We start from the raw sequence: 21,519 nt of genomic DNA, 5'->3' as shown, positions 1-21,519 counted from the left end.
AATCGCCATGTGTGCTATTACAACTTACAAAAATCATTAGAAATCATTAGAAATCATTGTTACCAAAGAAGCGAAAACAAAATCTATTTACGCTTTTCTATGTAACAAGTTGTGACGCCCATTGATGGGAATGCTATTTTGGCTGAATTTTTGTCTTTTTTGTGTTTTGCTATGTGTTCAACGTGTAACCAGTGATTGTGTACCGTTCATGTCCGATTAACTTTACAATAACAACATTTTAGTATATTTTCTACTAATCCGATGTCACCAAGTATTGAACTTATTTTTTTTTCATTTCCAGTTAGCACGCAGTGTATCGAAAATTCTTGACCAATTTTTCTTGAATTCTGTTGATACTCTGAGCTACTATTTCTGTCCTCTCAATGACCCGCTTCACAATCGTGCAATTATGTTCATTTAATCAGAGCTCCGAACAATTGGGTGAACTGATGTTCTTCTCGGTAAATCTGACACTAATTTATTAAAGCCACTGTAGGTTTAGCGTAGTTTACAGATACCAAATCTACCCAGGAAAGAGGGGCAAACAAGTACAAATTTAGCCAAACTAGCATTTGCTGTCTTCACCGATTTTTTGAAGAATCGAGACCCTTCGAGCGTTTTCAAATCCATTTTGACGTCAGTTTCGTCAGCCATCATAGTTGTCCATCATCCGGTCCGGTGTGTGCGTGCTCTTGATTTCATTTGTGATTGTTGCGTTCCTTGATATCTTATGTCTTCGAGGGTTTGCTGATCTTCATTCTCTGGATCATTTCGGTGCGGGTTTTAACCACATGACACCGATCGACGTCGATTGATACATTGGAACAAAATTGCGTTCCAGATCTCGACAAAACCCTTAAAAGAACTCATTACCATACTTAATGATGACGTTTTTCACACCCGTTTGATGAATTTTGAACCGATTTGTGATGAGTTTATACTATATGCAACACCTTTTTTTATGCACGAAGCGTCAAAAAAAAACCTGAATTAATCCACCTAGTGGTGCAGAAACCTTTGTTGTACTAACCACCTATTACTTTATACTTACTAGGCCAGTAAACCACAAATCGTATACCAACGTAAGTCCAATCTTAATAAAGAATAAAAAGAATTTAAAGAATAGTTTTCAGAGGGTGAACCAAACACGATCATTGAATTAAAGCTCGACGTGGGTTTCGCAAATATTATGGATGTTGTCACTGGAGTATATGAGTGTTATTTTTTCGATCACAAACCAATTTTTAAATGCTAGCTAGAAGCAACTCAATTTTTTTCTTGAAATAATCGAACGTGAGGAAACAGTAATAGATAACAATGATACTGATTTCATACTAATGCAGTTATTTTTGAATCCCCATAAACAAGGTTTGAATATTACTTTCGCTTTATTTTTAGAAATTGCAGGACCTAGATTTATGAATCAGCATCTTATATTTTGTACTAACAGTTGTACTGCGAATACATTGACATAGAATGAAATCAGAATATGTATCATATACCGACACTTTATTTCTCACGTCGAGTGTATTAGTGACTAGACTAGACACATCATATACAATTTACAGGTTGCTCTTTCGCTTCTCTTTCGGTTCGGATTGCGACACGCAAGGCGATATTTCGTTGCTTCACGAAATGAGCGAAACACCCGGGCTGTACATACTTGATACCATAGTGTTGTTAGTCCCACTCATACTGTCGGTGCGTGCTTGCTGCTATTCAGAGGAATGCATGAATAAGAAAAAGTATCTCGAAAGCGTGTGTGCAAAAGACTTGAAAAGCGTAGCATATGTTTCGTCCTCAAGCAGAAAGGAGGAGGATGGTTTTGCTTCTCGCTCGCTTTGCAATGCTGCTTGATACCAGTTGAAACTGTTTAGGTGTAGTAGTTTGGAGCTTCCAAATACATTGGAGAAACGCTAGAGCATTAATTGCGTTATGCCAAACACGCAATCATTGTACTGGTTCCGAATTACATCAACAATTGCGCTAAAACGCACAATTTTGTACTGGTTTCGCACCATCCAACTTTCGCGTGCTGTTTTCGAAAAATTATAGTTCAGAATTATACAGAAAAAAAAAACTATTCATGAAAGTTGTCAATTTAGTTCTATCTCAAATGCATTATCTGAAAAAGAAGGTTTTGTACGACATTTGTGAATTTTGGATTTTCAGAGTGTAGTCGAGAACATAATTCTTTCCGAAGGTCTAGGCTGTATGATAAAAATCGAAATGAAGACTTTATAAAACTTGCTGCGATAACGAGAAGCGGAATAACATGAATACTCTGTTTGCACTTAGTCCCAAATTAGAAAGCAATATTTATATCTTACATGAGAATAGTGTCTCATATCATAGAGGTAAGTAACTTTTCACCTGCGCACACTAGTAAACGTGTATAGCCATGTAAAGTTGCTTCAGCTTCATTCAAACTGTAAATCATCGCATCTCGATGTTCACAATTTCTCAAAACTTTTTCCTTATTTTGCCAATTACGTTCACCATCAACTGTAGATTCCTAGTCACGAGTAAAAAGTATATTCAGAACTGAATTTAAAACTTAGAATAAGTGTTCAACTAAGAAGTTTTTCAGCTGTTCAAAATGTAACATTGCAAACGGGTGGCACTAACATATTCGTACGTAAATTGGTCTGTACATTTTTGGTAAAGCTTTTAAAATATCTGCATCGCTAATTGTGTTATATTTGAACACTGTGAGATCAGACTTTGCTACACTGTTTGGCTGTAGCTGTGAAGATTCTTATTCTTAAATCTGGGTTCAACGTACAATTTAATGTATATATTTTAAAGAAAGTGAGGACGGAAGCTTCACAAGGCAGAAAAGGAGCTAAAGGTGCCGCCACACGGACGCTAATTCCCTTAGTTTCTAAGTCTTAGTTGATTGTAAAAAGCATTTTTTCATCACTGAATAGTACGCTATGAACTATTCGGGCATGACGAAGTAGTTCAGGGTCTCTATGTTATTGATTTTGACAGTACAATCCCGCGTTATGATGAAAAAAATGCTTTTTACAATCAACTATGACTTAGAAACTAAGGGAAATAGCGTCCGTGTGGAGGCACCTTAAGTGAGCATTGCGGTTTCCTCCAAAATCTAATTCAATTTTTTAAGAAAAAGCTAAAGGGTATTTTTTTACACCAATAAAGACGCACTACGAAGAGTGTAAAAATTATGCAAAGTTGTCGAAGATTGTTGTTTTCTTTTGAGAAATAAATAGTGATAAGACAAAAAAGACATAGAGGGATAGAGAAGAAGAGAGAGCAGGGAGAGAGATGAATTATCCAAAAAGTAAAATATCCCATGTCTGAAATATACTTCGGTCAAATTTTCACAGTTCAAGCTACACTTAGTATCATTTTTAAAGAGCTCTAGGGCGTTCATTTGAGCATGCGAACATTGAAATCGGAATATGCGTTCTGTAAAATGAGCGCTTATCTTGTAATTTTTTTGTTTCGATTTTAATATACTATACATATAAACAACATATTTACACATACATACATACAGGCACACATACACATACATACAGAAATTGTTCAGTTCGTCGAGCTGAGTCGAATGGTATATACGGTTCGGCCCTCCGGGTCTTGAATCTATTTTGCGTTTTTCGACCGATTTTATAACCTTTGTTTAGTATAACAAAGGTAATATAACAAAGGTAAAACAGGTAATTAATCATGTCATTTTATCTATATATAAGCTTTCATCTATATAAAAATTACCAAAAGTTATCCAAATATTGATGGTTGGAAAAGGAAAAACTTTTATAGGTACCGTAAACTGGGGTGACTTTGATCACCGGGGTGACTTTGATCACTCTACCCCTTTTTTGAATTTGTGATAAAAAGCGCTCGAAAAGCTTGATATTTGTCGTAGTCTTCACTAATTATGTTTAGATATGTCTAAATTGCTACTATCCATGCATTTCCAGCTAATAAAAGAATGTTTTTCATGCTAGAATATTGATTTTAAAAAAAAGTGGATTTTGAGCGATTTTTATTGCATACAAACAATCGGTTCAAGCAGATACAAAACAATAAGCTGCGATACGTAAAGTTTGTTTATTTTGTGCCCAGACTAGTTTTTAAGCTAAAAAAATATTAATACTACGATTTTCATTGTTGCTTTTCTAATTTTTTTCTCAAAGGTAATGTTGAGTCCTAATAAACTCAATAGTACATTATATGTTTTTTTTTCTCACGACAACCCTTTTCTCTCCGTGGACAGTCGTTCATATATATATCCTAAAATTCTGTACAAATTTTGGACGTTCACCTAATAGACTGTTGACGTGGAATGTGAATATCCCCTGAATTGCTTTTTCATATAAATAAACTCATTTAAGTCGTTTTCAATTATTCAAACTTGGTAAAGCAGTATAGTTTCACTTCAAATTCATCAAAACAATGAAGTGATCAAAGTCACCCCGGAATGATGATCGATGTGGAAATTGTTGGGCACCTTCAAAAACAGCAGAACTGTTGCTAAACTTTTGAGGTAGTGACATGATCTTGCTCAATGCGTGCCAGTACTCATTTTAAAAATGTCAAACAATTTGGTTTTCAGTACATTCTCAAAATATTTAAGATATATTCAAAAAAGTGATCAAAGTCACCCCAGTTTACGGTACTTCGTTTTACTTTTGTGGCGACAGATAACAGTGATCCTATATCGAATCCAGGGTACGTTCCCATAAAATTCGGTCAGCCCCCCCCTGCTTGGGCATCCTCCGCGACAGCACACATCCAACGCGTAAGGGGATGCCTCGGAGTATGCTGTATATTATTTCTGCCAGTCGCTCACCCACAATACGTGCTGCGATCGCTAGTTTCTACGCCCAAAGATCCCAAGCGCTCGCTGATCATCCTTCTTCCACATCCACCGCATGTCCTAAAGCGCCACCGATTGGATCAGCGTCTTATAGAATTATAAAATTACCACGCTTTCTGCCAGCCAGCGTGTTTTTGTCAGTGTTTATGGTAAGTCCCTAAGCAACAATTGACACACAATAAAAATAAATTGTGATCATTTGTTGCACTAATGAAATTCCGAGGATTTAAGAAACATTTTTTGTTACTACGATGAAATTGTAAAGAAATGAGCAACACCTAAAGTTGCATCGCTGCTTCAAAAAACTTTACACCAACAACGTCATTCGCGTGGTTGGATTTGTCGTTGAAACGTGTAAACGGCATTTGAAAACCTTACCTTACCTGAATAGATCTAGTGGGTGAAGCATATAGGTTGCCAACGTGATGCTTGCGAGATACACAAAACAAACACACAAAAATACTTTTAAAAGTTGCTGTCATGTTCTGAAGCCATGTAACAGCAATTTTTGCTCGATCGTTCGCCTTATGTTTGTTTCTGAGATGAGGTTATTCACTGCGTTGTAAATTTTGGGTACTTGGACTAGAACTCGTCCAAAAAGTGTGGGTCTCTAAAACGAAATGAGATAAATTGCTCTGAATTTCATTATCACGCTGAGGTGCTGATGAATTGAAGAAGCAAAATTAAAATCTGATAATGACCATTGGCATGATAAGGGAAGCAAAATTTGAAACTGAGTCATACACTTGCAAGTGTTTCTACAGCAAATAACATAAACAGTAGAAACGAGAAAATTGAATAGAAATAGATAACTGGAGTTGAATCCTCATCAAATTCCTGAAAATAATCAAAGTTAAATCGCTATATAGACAATCTTTTACGATTCGGACCATTTTCCAACAACGAAAATGTTGCAATTGGTTCCACTTCCGCTTTTTTTGTCATTGTATAAGAAACTGAGATGTAGCTGCAACTTAGTTTCGCATAAGAATTTGTTGCTGTGATGCACAAAGCTCACAATCGAAACAAATTTTACTGCTTGGGTCCCATTCTCGCACTTTTCTTTTCGAGCACCAAAAAGTAAAAACTTCGTCAATAAAAAAACCGATGTAAAACTGAAGATGTCAAGCAAATGTAGACTACATACTACATTCATCCCAGTATTATGGGCCAATGGACTTTGTATTGGTTTCTAACGTATGTTCATAACATGTAATAGTCAAATTTAAGTTTGGTGAACGTTGTTTACGTTCACTCAACTTAAATTTGACTATAAACAGTTATTGAAATATGCTAAAAACCAATACAAAGTGTAGACTGGCCCATAATATTGGTTGGCCCATAATACTGGGATGACTGTATATTTCATTACAGTTGTTACTTATAGTGATTTACAATGTTCTTCTTACGTGCTAAGCATTATTTGAAACCGTCAATATTCGCACGTATCAGATTAACCAGTTGTGTTGGGAAACCATGTTCAATCTGCCACAGATCGTTTCACTGAATCGTACACTGTCTTGAGTTTTTGAACAAATAATGTATCTGCATCTTGAAATTTGTCGAGGATCTGTCACAAGATGAACCTCTGGTCCGTCTCATCGAAGGTTAGCAAACATTCTGCAGGTTTTATTTTGTATGGACCTCACTGCGACCAGTAGTTTTTTTTACCTGGCGTGGCATTGTCCGAACGTTCTTGCTGTTCGCACTTTTCGTTTTTTACCCTTTTGCAGTATTACTTATTGAGGAGTAATCTTTTCCGTGTTATAGTACTTTTTGTCTTCTCCATCAGACTTCCCCTTGTAGAAGACTGAACCACTGCGACCATTGTTTGATCTATTGTGGTATGCTTCACCTTACTCTAAGTGCGTACGAGCAGGTACATCACTATTTGGCGAGTTGATGTCCTTGCTACATTGCACATTTATCCCAGTTGGGCAACGCACTTCGTATGAAGTTTATTACCTCGCCAGGACTTGCCCTCCAAATTTCCGTAGGTTCTATGTGTCTCTTACTGAAGATATGCAATCTGCGTTGTATTAATACTCGACATTCGCAGAGTAGATGTTCTGAAGTTTCGCTTTCGTTGCCACACAGGCGACATTTATCATCATCAAGTTTGCCTATCTTCTTGAGATGATACTTACTCGGACAGCGCCCTGCAATAAGACCTGTGAATGTCCTCAAGTCTTTCTTATTAAACCTGAGCAGCACGAGGCTATTCTCGCGATTTGGCTCTATGAATCATTTCGATTGTCGTAAACAGCTTATGACATCCCAGTTTGCTTTGATGGTCGCTTTCTCCCATTTACCGAGTTCAGCTTATAGAGCGCTCGGGGAGACTCCACAGAAAGGTTCTGGGCCAACAAAGTTAGTAGATGACCCTTGTCTGGCTAGTAAGTCGGCCTTCTCGTTCCTTCGATTTCACAACGACCAGGAACCCAGTATAAGTTAACCTGGTTTTTCATAGCTAACTTTCGGAGCAACAGGATGCATTCCCACACTAGTTTAGAGTGGCAGCAAGGAGAATTCAGGGTTTTAAGTGCTGCCTGACTATCACAGAAAACGCAAATATTTGCGTGTCGATAATTTCTTTTCAGACACGTATTCGTACATTCTATTATCGCGTATATTTCCGCCTGGAATACTGTTGGCCAGTGTCCCATGGGAAAAAATTTATTAATTCCTGGTCCTGTGAATACCGCGATGATGATTTATGTGGTCCCCGTGGCTCTGTGGTTAGCGATGTCGGTCGGCCACCACACGGTTGTGATATCGGGTTCGATTCCCGATCGAGTCGAGGATCTTTTCGAGCTGGAAATTTTCTCGACTCAGCACTGGGGCACGGTGTATCGTTGTACTTATCCTACACATGCAAAATGTGCCAAAAAAACAATATCGATAACGAAATCTCTCAACTAATCTAGTTGATCGAGACCGCTATTAGCCCCAAGGCTAAGCGTGCGATATTGTTTTTTTTCCTGTGAATACCGCACCCGCGGAACCATTCATTTTAGAACCGTCGGCGTAGAAGCAAAGTGAACCGTCCCGAATTTTGGGTCCACCTTGTTGCCAACTTTCTCGTTCTATCTCTAATTTTCTGTAAGGAATTTCGAAATTTGGTTTCTTCTCCAGCCAATCATCCTTACTTTTTATTAAATTATTTATTTGGAAATCTTTCAGTATTCTCAGGTGTCCTGTTAGATCTCCTTCTTTTAGGTTGCACCTTCGATTTAGCCTTAGAGCACTTTTTTCTGCTTCTAGTTGAACCACCTGATGAAATGGAAGAAGGTAAGTATTGCATCTAGGGCTTTTGATGGAGTGTTTCTCATAGCGCCACAAATCGATGCCAAGGCCAATCTTTGAATTTTACCTAGCTTAGCTTGAGTGGATGTTTCAGTGGTTTTGGGCCACCAAACTAACGAGGCGTAGGTTATTCTGGGTATGATTATTATTTTATATATCCAATGTACCATGCTGGGTTTGAGACCCCAGCTTTTTCCAATGGCTCTGCTGCATACCCATAGGGCGTTTGTGGCCTTGGTAATTGTTTGTTCTATTTGAGTGTTTTTTCGAACTTAGTAACCTACTTCTTTGCTTATCAACCCTATCCTATCATCCTGCAAGCTATCACTCTAACAGCGTATAACGTGCTATACTGCCGTGAGATGGCAAAGTGACGTAAGTGCCATTTTCTCGAACATGAGTTTTTCATGCCCACTTGTTCATTATTCGAAAACCTATCTTTTGGTATCTTTCTTTTTGTTGTTACTTATTCGTACGTTGCATAAATTCAAAAAAACAAAGTGACTTTGGTACACATTTCCATACAAAAATGACGAGAATTTTTTTCGTTTTTGGGCCGTACTGAAAAACTGATCATTTGGATCTACGTCACAATGTCATATCACGGCAGTATAGCCTGTGATATTATCGAAGCTGTAGATCAGTGGTTATTAAGTCTGGAAGAAAGTTTTATGTGGAAGAGCCTGAGAATGAACTTATTTTTAAAGTCCTTTTTTTGCAACGAATGGCTTGGTTCTACTAAGATTCAAACCTATCACCACTCGCTTGTCAAAGGGGACTCTATAACCTTGCGGCTACGAAGCTCTGTTTTTGTTAACAGAAATTCTGCAGCTTACGTAAAAAAAAGATTTTTTTTATATTTTAAATCTCATTGTCAAATTCTATTATCGGCGAAATTTGATTTTCGTCAGTAACGAGAGAAAGAAAGCTCATGAAAATATACTCGACTAGTCAAGCTAATAGTAAATTCAGTAAGTTACTTGCTGAGTTTTCTCAGGATGTCGCATGACTACAAGGATCATGATTATCAGTTTTTCTTATACCTTCCACAGCCATTGAGAGATGTCACAGTTGATCATATAGCTATTGACGAAATTTTTACTTCCTCAAATATAATATATATCTCAATGTGCGAAGCCTACCTCACTACCAATATTTTTAAAATCAGTCGCAAAGGAACTTGCACAACCTGTCGTCAATAGTCACAAGTCATTGAATACACGCTTCAAACGAACCCCTTTGCCATATTTATAACAAATCTTTCGAGCAAGGCAAGTTTCCCACAGTTTGGGAACATTCTTACATATTCCCGATATTTAAAAACGATGACCGCCGAAACATTAGGAACTACCGTGGCATCACTAGTCTTTCTGCTGCATCTAAATTATTCGAAATAATTTGAGTACGTTTATGCTCTTACGCACTAAAAGTTATATTTCTAGTGACCAACACGGTTTTATGCCTGGTCGCTCAGTAAGTACAAACTTGCTTGACTTCACGTCGACTTGCATATCGCATAAAGCTCAAATCGACGTAATCTACACAGATTTAAACGCAGCGTTTGATCGGATTGGCCAGAAACTATTACTAAAAAAATTCCTGCGGCTTGGTGCATCGCAGAGGTTTGTCGGCTGGCTTAGCTCACACTTATGCGATAGAGTTCTACGAGTATATATTAATTCCTGCTGTTCGTCACCTCCGGCGTTCCACAAGGTAGCAACTTAGGACCATTGCTGTTCACGCTGTTTTTCAATGACGTTTCCTTACTGCTGGATTTTGGCTGTAAACTAGTATACGCAGACGATCTTAATTTTGTCTGTAATGGTCAAAATAATGCAAAATGTTCTAAAATGCTTTTCATTCAACTGATATTCTCTCAAAATTTTATAAAATTTACTGTTTTGACAATCATAGAAAAAGTTATAGACAAAAAATTGATTTTAAAGAGGGTTATTCTACAAAAAGCTCTTTTTTGTCGTGTCCAACCTATAGATAGGACATCGCAGTATTCAGCAATTGTTTACTTTTTAAAATTTTCCACAACTTTGCTGAAGTTGTTTCATAAAATGGTGGTTGGAATACGTGCTTTACAATAAGTATTACGTTGTTTTTATATCACTTTTTTTTACTTTACGACCTTCAAAAGGGCATTATTTTTTCAACAGATAACAGATTTCAATAAGCTCATTGAAAAAGTATATTTATATAGAAACTACATAAGTCTAGCTAAATGGAAAAAAGAGAAATATTTTTTTTTTCTGAAAACGAAAAACGAGGAAAATTAAAACCAGAACCTTTTGTTTGATTGGTGTGATGTCTCTGGCAAAGTTGTAGACAGTAATTTTGTCCTTCCAGAAAAAGTATACACCGTTAAACAAAAATAAAAATAGAATAAAGAAAATAACACAAAAATAATAATATAAATTCCACTATTTAAAAATCTGAGTTTTTTTCTACGTAAACTAAACAAAAGTATAAAAAAGTTGAACATTTTCAAAAAAATGTATACTCCTGAAGTTACTTTTCTCGTGAGTACAAAGAACAAAAAAATCAAATTTTACTGAGCCGAGTGCCTATCAATGATGCAAATAGTTTCTAGAGTCTAGACGGTTTGTTTGATCGGTATAGTGGCAGTTGTTCATAATGACATTGTCCTTCAAAAACAATTCTTGCCCTTAAAAAAATAATAATAACACACACTGTAAGGAAAAAAAAAGACAGAACATTTTTTTTTAATTTGAACTTTTTACATCTTATTTCTCCAAGTTTATTCCAGTGTTGTTAGTCTCACTCATAAACAGCATGCAACACCTCAAGAAAGGTTCTCGTAGCTGCCGATATCACACACTGGAGAATTCTCCATTCAAGCTATTTTTCGTTCTTTCTCGCTGTCTTTCTTGCTAGCGTTAGCTCCCAAGATCATATCGTCGGTTTCGTGCAACACTGGCACAACTCAAAAACATAGTTTCGAGAAAAAAGCGTTTGAAAATTTGCGTCAAAAATTTATTTTTCGATTTTCAAGAAAACTTTGAAGTTTAAGATTACCAATCCTTATGTAACACCTTTAGGTCTATTATGCATATATTATGAGCATGTTGTCCAAGTTAAAACCAACAACAAAAACAAAAACAAAATCAAAAGTGCAAAATTTTGAGTTGTGCCAGTGTTGCACGAAACCGACGATATGCACACACGCGGGCCTACTCTTTTACTTGCGTGTAGTCCCCTTCTCGCGAGCACAACCAGCCGAGTACAATTGTTTCACGATGCATTACGATTTTTTTTGTTAGGGATTTGAAGAGTTGTCAATTGATGTGAACTTTTGTAGTAACGCATTACGATAGTTGCGGAGGGACAAAAAAAAATGTTTCAAATAGGGTAACGAACTACTTAAGTAGCGGTTTGCTTCGCCTGGTTTTGCATTAGACTGCTATAAAAAAACTTACCAAAGCAGTACGATACAGTTCCAGTATGGAAGACTTTACAGATTATTCCCCCACGTTCGACTGGCGGTGCACGAAGCAAAACCGGGTAGATGAAAAAAGCATTTTCGTTTTTGAGCACAGTTTTTCGAGCACACCTCCTAGTCGAGCAATTTTAGTCGAGTACTTTTACTTGCTAGCAGGAACTCGCGTACTCTTTCACAGTCCCTAAGTAGACATACAAAAGAGTTTTTGTGTGTCGGTGCGTGCTCGCTGCTACTCAGGGAAATGCATGAAGAAGAAAGAGTATTTCGAAAGCGCGTGTGCAAAAGACTTGTGAAGAATAGCATATGTCTCGTTCTCAAGCAGAAAAGAGGAGAAAGATTTTGCTTCTCACTCGATTTGCAATGCTGGTTTAATTCTCTAGTTAATTTCTAGACGGGCTTCGGTAAAATCACTATGAATCATTATTAACACTTTTTAAGTATTTATTGAAGCTTTTTAAAGGTTTGACTGAAGCCCGCCAAAAGGCGGCATTGGGCACTAGAGGGTTAATCAACTATCCTTGTTCAGCAAATATTGTTTAGTTTTTGTAAAAAAAACTCAGATTGTTTTTGCCTTTCTCCTAGAAAGGTATAGCAATCACTGAAAAAACCAAAGGTATAAAAGTGGTCCCAATGGCCGAATGTCATATACCACTGGACCCCTTTCGACGAACTGAGCATGTTCTGTATGTATGTATGTATGTGTGTATCTGTGTGTGTATGTGTGTATGTGCAACTTTTTTTTCTCACTCACTTTTCTCAGAGAAGGCTGGACCGATTTTCATAAAATTAATTGGAAATGAAAGGTCTAGTTGCGCCATAGGTTGCTATTGAATTTCATTGTAATCGGCTTTTTAGTATAGAGGTTATGTATCAAAATGTAAAAATCACGAAACATCAATATCTCAGAAACCACATAACGGATTTCAATAAAACTGGTTTCAAATGATCGGGCTGTCTCCAGAACCCTAAACTTTTAAATTTCGTTATGATTGAACATATGGTTCAAAAGTTATGTAAAGAAAAGTTATCCTAAGGTTGTTCAAACTCACTCATTTTTCTCAGAGATGGCTTAACCGATTTTCACAAAACTAGTGTCAAATGAAAGGTCTAGTTGCCCCATAGGTTGCTATTGAATTCCATTGCAATCGGATTGTAACTTTGTCCGTTGTTTTTGCAATCACTGCAAAAACTAAAGGTACAAAAGTGCTCAAAGAGGTCGAATGTCGTATACCACTCGACTCAGTTCGATGAGCTGAGCATTTTCTGCATGTGTGTGTGTATGTGTGTGTATGTGTGTGTGTAACGCTCTCTCAATCTCACTCGATTTTCTCAGAGATGGCTGAACCGATTTCAATGAAATTAATTGCAAATGAAAGGTCTAGCCCTATAAGACCCTTTTGAATTTTATTGTAATTTGATTTTAGAAGTTATGTATCAAAATGTAAAAATCACGAAACATCAATATCTCAGAAACTACACAACCGATTTGAACAAAATTGGTTTTAAATGAACGGGCTACCTAAAAAACCCTTAACTTTAGAATTTTATGAAGATTGAACATGTGGTTCAGAAGTTATCGAAAGAAACGTGTTCTGGAGACTATTTAATCTCACTCATGTTTCTCAGAGATGGCTAGACTGATTTTCATAAAATCAGTGTCAAATGGAAGGTCTTGTTGCCCCATAAGACCCTAATGATTTTTTTTTGCGAACGGATTATAACTTTGTCTGTTATGTTAAAAAATGTGAAATCCAGCTATGAAAAGAAACATATTCCGAAGACTACTTGGACTCACTCACTTTTCTCAGAGATGGTTGACCCGATTTCCACAGAATTAGTATCAAATGAAAGGTCTAGCTGCTCCATAACACCCTATTGAATTTTATTCCATTATCTTAGAAACTACACAAACAATTTGAACAGTATTGATACCGGATGAACGGGCTAGTTAAGGGTTAACTGATGAATTATGATTGAACACGTGGTTTCAAATCTTGGCTGCCCTATACGTTACCTTTTCATTTGATTTTAATCAAACTTAAGCAACCGTTATGTTTTAATTTGTCAAACAACGAAAGCCTATTATTTATTTATTTATTTTTTTTATTAATTTATTTATTCAATAATTCATCCGACAACAGTCTTAATGAATATATATAAAGTATGTGGCTGGGAAAAGCCGCCTCGAAAGGCCACGAAGGAAACTTTCGAGCCGGCATAAAAACCCAGCATCTTTTAGGAATACAAGTGCAGTATAACATATATCATAAAATAAAATACATCAATGAACAATTCACAATACACAATAAGTTACTAAAAATTAAAATTTTCAAAGTATCGATTGAAGAGCAGAGCCATTTGGCGGATAGGCTGGTTCAGGCCGTAGTTTGTGCGATGCGCATTTGTATGCAATAAACGCTGGTCTCGTCGAGGTCGTAGAGGGCAATGCAACTGTAACAAAGCCAAGATAGTTGGACAATTATACCGGCCTGTCAAAATTTTGTGTGTCATTTTGGTAATTATTTCTTTGCGGCGCTGTTCGAGTGGTGTGATTCCAACTAACAAGCATAGGCTTTCATAGGGTGGCAGGTGATCGGGATCTCTCCATGGTAGTGTGCGACAGATTCTTTTAATAAAGGTTTTCTGAACGCGCTCAATTCGCTGAATCCAGAACTCATAATGCGGGTTCCATATAGCGCACGCAGTTTCCAAAATTGAGCGAACCAAAGAGCAGTAAAGAGTCCGCAAGGTGCCATAATCAACGAACTCATTTCCGATTCTGAATATTAACCCAAGTTGACGATTAGCCTTAGAGATGATCATCGAAAAATGCTGCCTGAAAGTTAATTGCGTGTCCAACAGAACACCCAAATCAGTGACAATATCGGTACGTTGTAAACAAGTACCAGCAATGTTATAGTTGAACAATAGCGGCTGCTTTTTGCGCTGGAAACTAATCACAGAACATTTCGGAATGCTTAGCATCATATAATTGCGTTGGAACCAGTCATTAAATAAGTCAATCAACGATTGAAGCCTAAGGCAATCTTCAACAGTCTCGACGAGTTTGAAAATTTTTGTATCATCCGCATACAGTAAACGTGTGCCAGGTGGTAAAACTTTCGTAACGTCATTTATGAACAGCGAAAAGAGTAGAGGCCCAAGAATGCTACCCTGGGGTACACCAGAATTGTTACTAAACCAGGCGGATTGCGACTTGCCCAACTTAACAGCGATCTTACGATTACGTAGGTACGAGTCTACCCATTCCACCATTCCAATTGAAGTTCCAAGCTTGTCGCATTTGGCACAAAGTAGTCCATGATCAACGCGATCGAAAGCAGCTTTCAGGTCCGTGTAGACAGCATCGATCTGAAGGCCCCGGTCCATACCGCGAAGGCAAAATGAAGTGAACTCTAGTAAATTGGTGGATACAGATCTACCAGGGAAAAACCCATGCTGTGCAGTAGAGATGTAGTTCTTCACGCTGAACATCAGATGATGATGCATAATAGTTTCGAAAACCTTGGAGCAGGCACACAAACATGAGATACCACGATAATTTTCGACATTTCGTTTGTCACCTTTTTTATATACCGGAAACATTAACGACTCTTTCCATTTACCGGGAAATTGATGTTTTAGCAAGAAAAGATTGAAAATAGCAGCTAGCGGTGACTCTAAACTTCCGGCACATTTTTTCAGGAGTACAGCAGGAATTCCATCTGGTCCAGGGGAGTAGGACTGTTTTAGATCGCAGATGGCTTTGGAAACCTCCCCGATTGTGATCTCGAAGACTTCGGCATTGAAAACGTCGCTCGGCACAGAAGCCATTGCCGCGGGAATGTCGTTAGGTGAAGCGTGCTCCTTGTTGAAAACACTAGCGAAGTGCTCGGCAAACAAATCGCATTTACTGTTGTTAGTAGACGCTTCACTATTCAGCAGGAACACACTAGATGGTAATCCTTCTTCCTTACGCTTCGAGTTAACAAACCTCCAGAAGCTTTTCGGATTTAAGCGTAGGTTGCGTTCCGTTTTACGCACGAACATCGTGTACAGACTTTTATTCAGCGTTTTGTATGATCGACTAGCAGAAGTGAACCGTGTCCGATTGATAGGGTTTCTATTTTTTTGATATGCACGCAAAGCTGACTTACGAAGGCGGTTAAGTTTAGTGAGATGTCTATTTCCCCAAATAGGCTTACGACGAGGACGAGCTTTGGGAATATGGCGATGTATAAGTTCCTGAATCAATTCAGTAAATTCAGACACGGCCTCATCCAAATCTGTACTCCGGTTGATAAAAGTCCAGTCGATACCTCTCAATTCTGATTCGATAGCATCATAGTTTCCGCGCCGAAAATCAAAACTGGATGAATCAAATTCGTCTATGAATAGAGCCTCAACAGGTCTGTCGAAACTAACCATCAATGGTGGGTGATGTACGTCAATGTTACAGAGAGGGTCGGGTGCTGTAGTGACTGAACATGCTGATAAAGCATGCGAGTTTACGAAAATTAAATCGAGAAACCTGCCATTCTGATTGCAAACAGGATTAATCTGGTGCATGCACTGAAAAGCCATACCGTCCAATAAATGGGTGCTACCTGCATTTACGGATGAGCGCAAAGCATCAACGAAGAGATAATTTCCATCTGTGTGAATCGACCAGGATAAGCCGGCACGATTGTAGTCACCAAAAATAAGAACATCGTCGTTAATACAAGTAGAATTAACAGCTCTTTCCACTGAAGAAATATGCCGATCGATTATCTCGACTTCATTCCGCAAATTAGGAGGAATGTAAATAGCGCCGATTACAACGTTCAGTTTATCAGTTTTAATCGTTATCCAGAGCTGCTCAAGCGAATCATCCATAGCTAGAATTAACAATGCCGATGCCAAAGATCGTCGCACAGCGATGAGAACTCCTCCACCCCTTGCTTTGGTACTATTCATCAAGCATCGATCAGTCCGATACACGGTATAATCCATGCCGAATAATTGAGAAGAAGAAATATCTGAATCTAACCAGGTCTCAGTAAGAACGATGCAGTCGTAAAGCGAGCTGGAAGCTTCCAAAGCAAAATCTGTTACTTTGCTGCGTAGACCGTGCACGTTCTGATAGTAGCAGAGTAGAGATGAAAGAATAGTGTCGCACGGTGTATCGCATTGCTGCCGACCAAATCGCCTGCCGCTATTGTCCGAAAATAAAACAGTACTGGCTGTCTGCTGCTTGCCAACGTCGTCTAGTGGTAGAGTTTGCAGTAAAGGGGGAGCAGTAGCAGGCGTCGAGTGAGGCATAATTTCGCACTGGACAGTGCGGTTGGTCATAGAGCTATGGGGAACAAATTGTGCATAAATTTTTTGAAAATCATGAAATTGCAAAGACTTAACTGGGCTGGGGGCCAGTGGGTCCCCAAGCTCCCTCGGAGGTTGAGAAATCAATTCGATGGTGTCAAATGAGGATTTATTGCGGGCTGTGAGATTAACGTACGTGGAAACTTCGACGATCTCGGCTTCCAAAAATCCACAGATGAATTGCGTTCCTCAAACAGTCGAAAATAAATTCCCTCCGGCCAGTTAGCAGCGTCGAGGGCAACATCTTTCAGTTGCAAGTCGATACCGACTTTAAAGGAAACGAATGCAAATGATTTTATATCGGCATCTTTCTTAATGAGCTTTCTGACAACTGGTTGTGCACCTGGAACGCATTCTCGAACAAGAGCAGAGATTTCATCCTCAGAAACGTGTGGAGCAATGCGCGAAAGGTAGATCCAACATTTTGCAGCAGGTTGCGGAACGGTTTCAACCAATTTAGGGAAGTTTTCAATAGACTTAGTACCACTAACCAAGTCAGCAAATCCTTTTGAGTTTTTAGGAGTCAAATTCGGTGAAATTATTCTCGGACGCTTAGAGCTGCGACTAGCCGTTGAAAAAGCAGGTGTATTGGTAGCAAGGAGCTTTTCAGATATTGACCCAATGACGGCATTGATCTGACCAAGTTCAGCTTTCACTTCGTTCATGCATACGGTAATTGAATCAGCGAATGATGATGTCACGTCAACCGCAGTTTCCGACGAATTTCGCTCCTTTAGATTCTGAACGGAACTCAGGCATTCAGTACAAAACCAAAGCAAGTTGGATTGACCATTAACAAAATCTAAATTCGATCTGGCCCATCCAAAGCATTTCATGTGAGCAACGCACTCGCATAAATAACATTTAATCAAATTCAGATTGGCAATGGGTTGTGAGCATTCGTAGCAATTTTTGTCTAACATAGCGGTAGCTTTTTGTCTCTCTGAAGGCATAAATTAAGGCGTTTTAGTAGACGGCACGAGATTTTAAGATTTGGCGTATACGGCCCTTCCAGCTAGCAAAAAGGCGACGACGTTTGCAGTAATGACTTCCAGATGTCGCTTCAGCAGCAAAAAGAAATGCACGTAGCAGATGAAGCGGAGACAGGTTCAGATTCAACCGAAAATATCAGTAATATACAACGGCTGAATTCACACGATTAGCTGGTAGAAACACTAAGAATCCACTAAATTCACAACGATAGATATCGCGATAGGCGGCACAGTCACTTTCAAGGTATTTTATAACGTAATCAGGCGAAAAATGCGAAATAAAACACGAACTCAAAAATAGTCACTCAATCGTTACACAGGCAAGGTTGCCAAAAAAAATCTCAAGTATTACACGACTTATTTGAACTAGTGTCATACAAACGAGTCATCCCTCAAACATACAAATAACAAACTTCATAACAATTTGATATGCTGTTCAAAAGTTTTGGAAAGAAAAAAAATTCAAAGACTTTCTTACTTTACTTTTTTGGCTAACGGACCGTTCACCGGTCTAGGGCCGAACGAATTAGAGATGTCCTGCTTCTTCTGTCTTGGGCAGCCGTTCTCCAGTCTCCCCGTACACCAGCAGATCGTGCATCTTCTTCCACCGCGCACATCCACCGCGTGCGAGGCCTACCACGGAGTCGACTGCCTCTTCCTGGTTCTCTACTGAAGATAGTTTTGGCGGCTCTCTCGTCAGGCATCCTGGCTACGTGTCCAGCCCAATGAAGCCTGCCCGCTGTACTACCTTCACTATATCAGCATGTTTGTATACCTGGTACAACTCGTGATTCATGCGTCTGCGCCACACTCCACCTTCAATTTACCGCCAAGTATCGATCGCAGAACTTTACGCTCAAAAACTCCGAGCACTCGTCGATCAGCTTCCTTCAGCGTCCATGCTTCATGTCCGTAAAGGGCCACCGGGAGTATCAGCGTCCTATACAGCGCTAGTTTTGTGCGAGTTTGCAAACTACGGGACCTTAGCTGGTTACGCAGTCCGTAGAAAGCCCAGTTCGCAGCTGCAACTCGTCGTTTCCTTTCACGGCTCATATCGTTGTCACATGTCACAAGCGTACCAAGATAAACGAACTCGTCAACCACTTCAAATCGTTCCCCATCTATCTCCACCTCAGCACCAACACCACGGGGACTCCCACGCTCTCTGCCAGCTACCAAGTACTTCGTTTTGGCAGAGTTAATGACAAGTCCCAATCTCGCGGCTTCTCTCTTAAAAGGTACGAAAGCCTCCTCCACGGCCTTACGGTTGATACCGATGATATCGACGTCGTCCGCAAAACCAAGAAGCATGTGAGATTTCGTGAGGATCGTACCGTTTCTTTCGACGTTTGCTCTTCGTACTGCACCCTCAAGAGCGATGTTAAACAGTAGGTTGGAGAGCGCATCCCCCTGCTTCAGTCCGTCCAACGTTACGAACGCGGCTGATGTCTCGCCAGCTATCCGCACGCACGATTTGAATCCCTCCAGTGTCATACGACTCAGCTTTATTAGTTTCGTAGGGAAACCGTGTTCCAGCATGATCTGCCACAGCTCATTTCTTTTCACTGAGTCGTATGCCGCCCTGAAGTCCACAAACAGATGGTGAGTCGATAAGTTATACTCCCGGAACTTATCGAGGATCTGTCGCAGGGTGAAAATTTGATCCGTCGTGGAACGCCCTTGTCGAAAACCAGCCTGGTATTCGCCAACAAAGGATTCCGTTAGCGGTCTCAATCTGAAGAACAGGATACGGGAGAGCACTTTATATGCGGAGTTGAGCAACGTTATCCCTCGATAGTTGCCACAATCCAATCGAGGGCCGAGATAGGGCATATGAGGCCTTCCAACCAGTCGTTCGGCATTTGTTCGTCCGCCCAGATTTTTAGTATTATCTGGTGGATCGCATAGTACAGCCGCTCGCTTCCCGCTTTTAGAAGTTCGGCCGGGATACCGTCCTTCCCAGCGGCCTTGCCGTTTTTCAGCTCTTTCACCTCCTCCTGTGTCGGTGGCTCAACAGCTTGTTCGTCACTCATAATCGTCATCCTGTTCCTGCTCTGCTCATCCGGCTCCTCACCGTTCAATAGCGCCTGAAAATGCTCCTTCCACCTGGCTGCAACCGTCGGTTTATCAATAAGCAGGTTGCCATCCTTGTCATTACACATGACCGGCACAGGGAAATTCCTGCTTCTGACTCTGTTGACAGTTCTATAGAATCTCCGCACGTCGTTTTCAGCATAGCTGTTCTCTGCGCTGGCGAGCACCTGCTCCTCGTACTCGCGCTTCTTCCGACGGTGAGTTCTATTTTCGGGTGCTCTTGCCACCCTGTACCTCTCTCTGTTCTGACGCGTAGCCGCAGTGAGCATGCGGCTCCTGGCACGGTTCTTCTCATTTGTCGCTCTCTGGCACTCAGCATCGAACCAGCCGTTAGGCTGTCTTCCACGCGTCGTACCTACCACCTCTCTCGCAGTCGTTTCGATGGCGCCATTTATGTCTCCTACTCCTTCCTCCTGCTGTTCTGCGATCCGTTGATCCAGCTCTCTGGCGTATTCTGCTACCACGCCATCAGCTTTCAACCGCTGAATGTTGAAACGCGTCGTCCTCTCTGTACGAGATTTTAGCACGTTCGACAACCGTGCGCGGATCTTACAAACGACGAGATAATGGTCAGAGTCAATGTTTGGTCCCCGAAAAGACCTAACATCAGTAACATCCGAAAAGTGCCGACCGTCAATCAGTACGTGATCGATCTGGGAGCAGGCTTCTCCAGGTGTGTTTCCGAATATTCAAACGTGGAAAATAGGGGCTACATATGGCCATTCCTCTGGCCGCGGCAAAGTTTATCAGCCTCAGGCCGTTTTCATTGGTTGACGAGTGGATGCCGGAACGAACGGAAGAATTCCTCCCTCCCAACCTGTGCGTTTGCGTCTCCGATGACGACTTTTACGTTGTGTTTTGGGCACTCGTCATAGATTCGCTCAAGCTTGTCATAGAACTCATCTTTGACTTAATCGGATTTGTCGTTTGTCGGTGCGTAGGTGTTGATTAAACTGTAGTTGAAGAATTTGCCCTTAATCCTCAACACGCATATACGGTCATCTACGGGCCTTCACCGGATGACTCTTGTTTTCTGATTTCCCAGCACTACGAAACCGACGCCCCGTTCCGCTGCTTTGCCGCCACTGTAGTAGATGTGGTACTTGAAAGAAGTGCGTGCAATAGGGTCTACTGCACGGAGTTCCCTTTCTCCGGAATTTGGCCACCGAACCTCCTGAATCGCTGCGATTTCGACTCCCTGCCGCTGTAGTTCTCGAGTAAGCAAGCCAGCCCGCGCCGGTTCATTGAGAGATCGGACGTTCCAAGTACCCAATTTCCAATCGTTTACCTTAATCTTTTCCGTGTTCGTAGCCTAGGTCTTTGCCGATTGATCCGTTCCGTATTTCTAAATTCGTTGCTCGTGGTTGCTGAAAGGTTTCGGTATGCTACCTTACCAGGGTCGCGATACCTACATCCTGCTGATGGGGCTGCCATCTAAGGTGTAGCTG

At 40.1% G+C, this 21,519-nt stretch overlaps 1 protein-coding gene across 2 annotated transcripts in view; it reads right to left on the bottom strand.

Annotated features, from left to right (window-relative positions):
* Positions 1-21,519, bottom strand: part of LOC129726870 (uncharacterized) — a 131,014-nt gene that overhangs the window by 63,501 nt on the left and 45,994 nt on the right. The window contains exon 1 of one of the 2 annotated variants that reach the window (XM_055684047.1): positions 18,456-18,739. The exons of the other annotated variant lie outside the window; for it this stretch is intronic. The gene's annotated coding sequence lies outside the window, so the exon portion shown is untranslated. Of the gene's footprint in view, positions 1-18,455; positions 18,740-21,519 lie in introns of those variants that run through there. 2 annotated transcript variants of the gene reach the window in all.

The sequence above is a fragment of the Wyeomyia smithii genome, chromosome 3, assembly GCF_029784165.1.
Source record: "Wyeomyia smithii strain HCP4-BCI-WySm-NY-G18 chromosome 3, ASM2978416v1, whole genome shotgun sequence".
NCBI classification, from domain to species: Eukaryota; Metazoa; Arthropoda; class Insecta; order Diptera; family Culicidae; genus Wyeomyia; species Wyeomyia smithii.
Note: the sequence above shows the minus strand (reverse complement) of the source record. Positions and strands in the feature narration are given on the sequence as shown.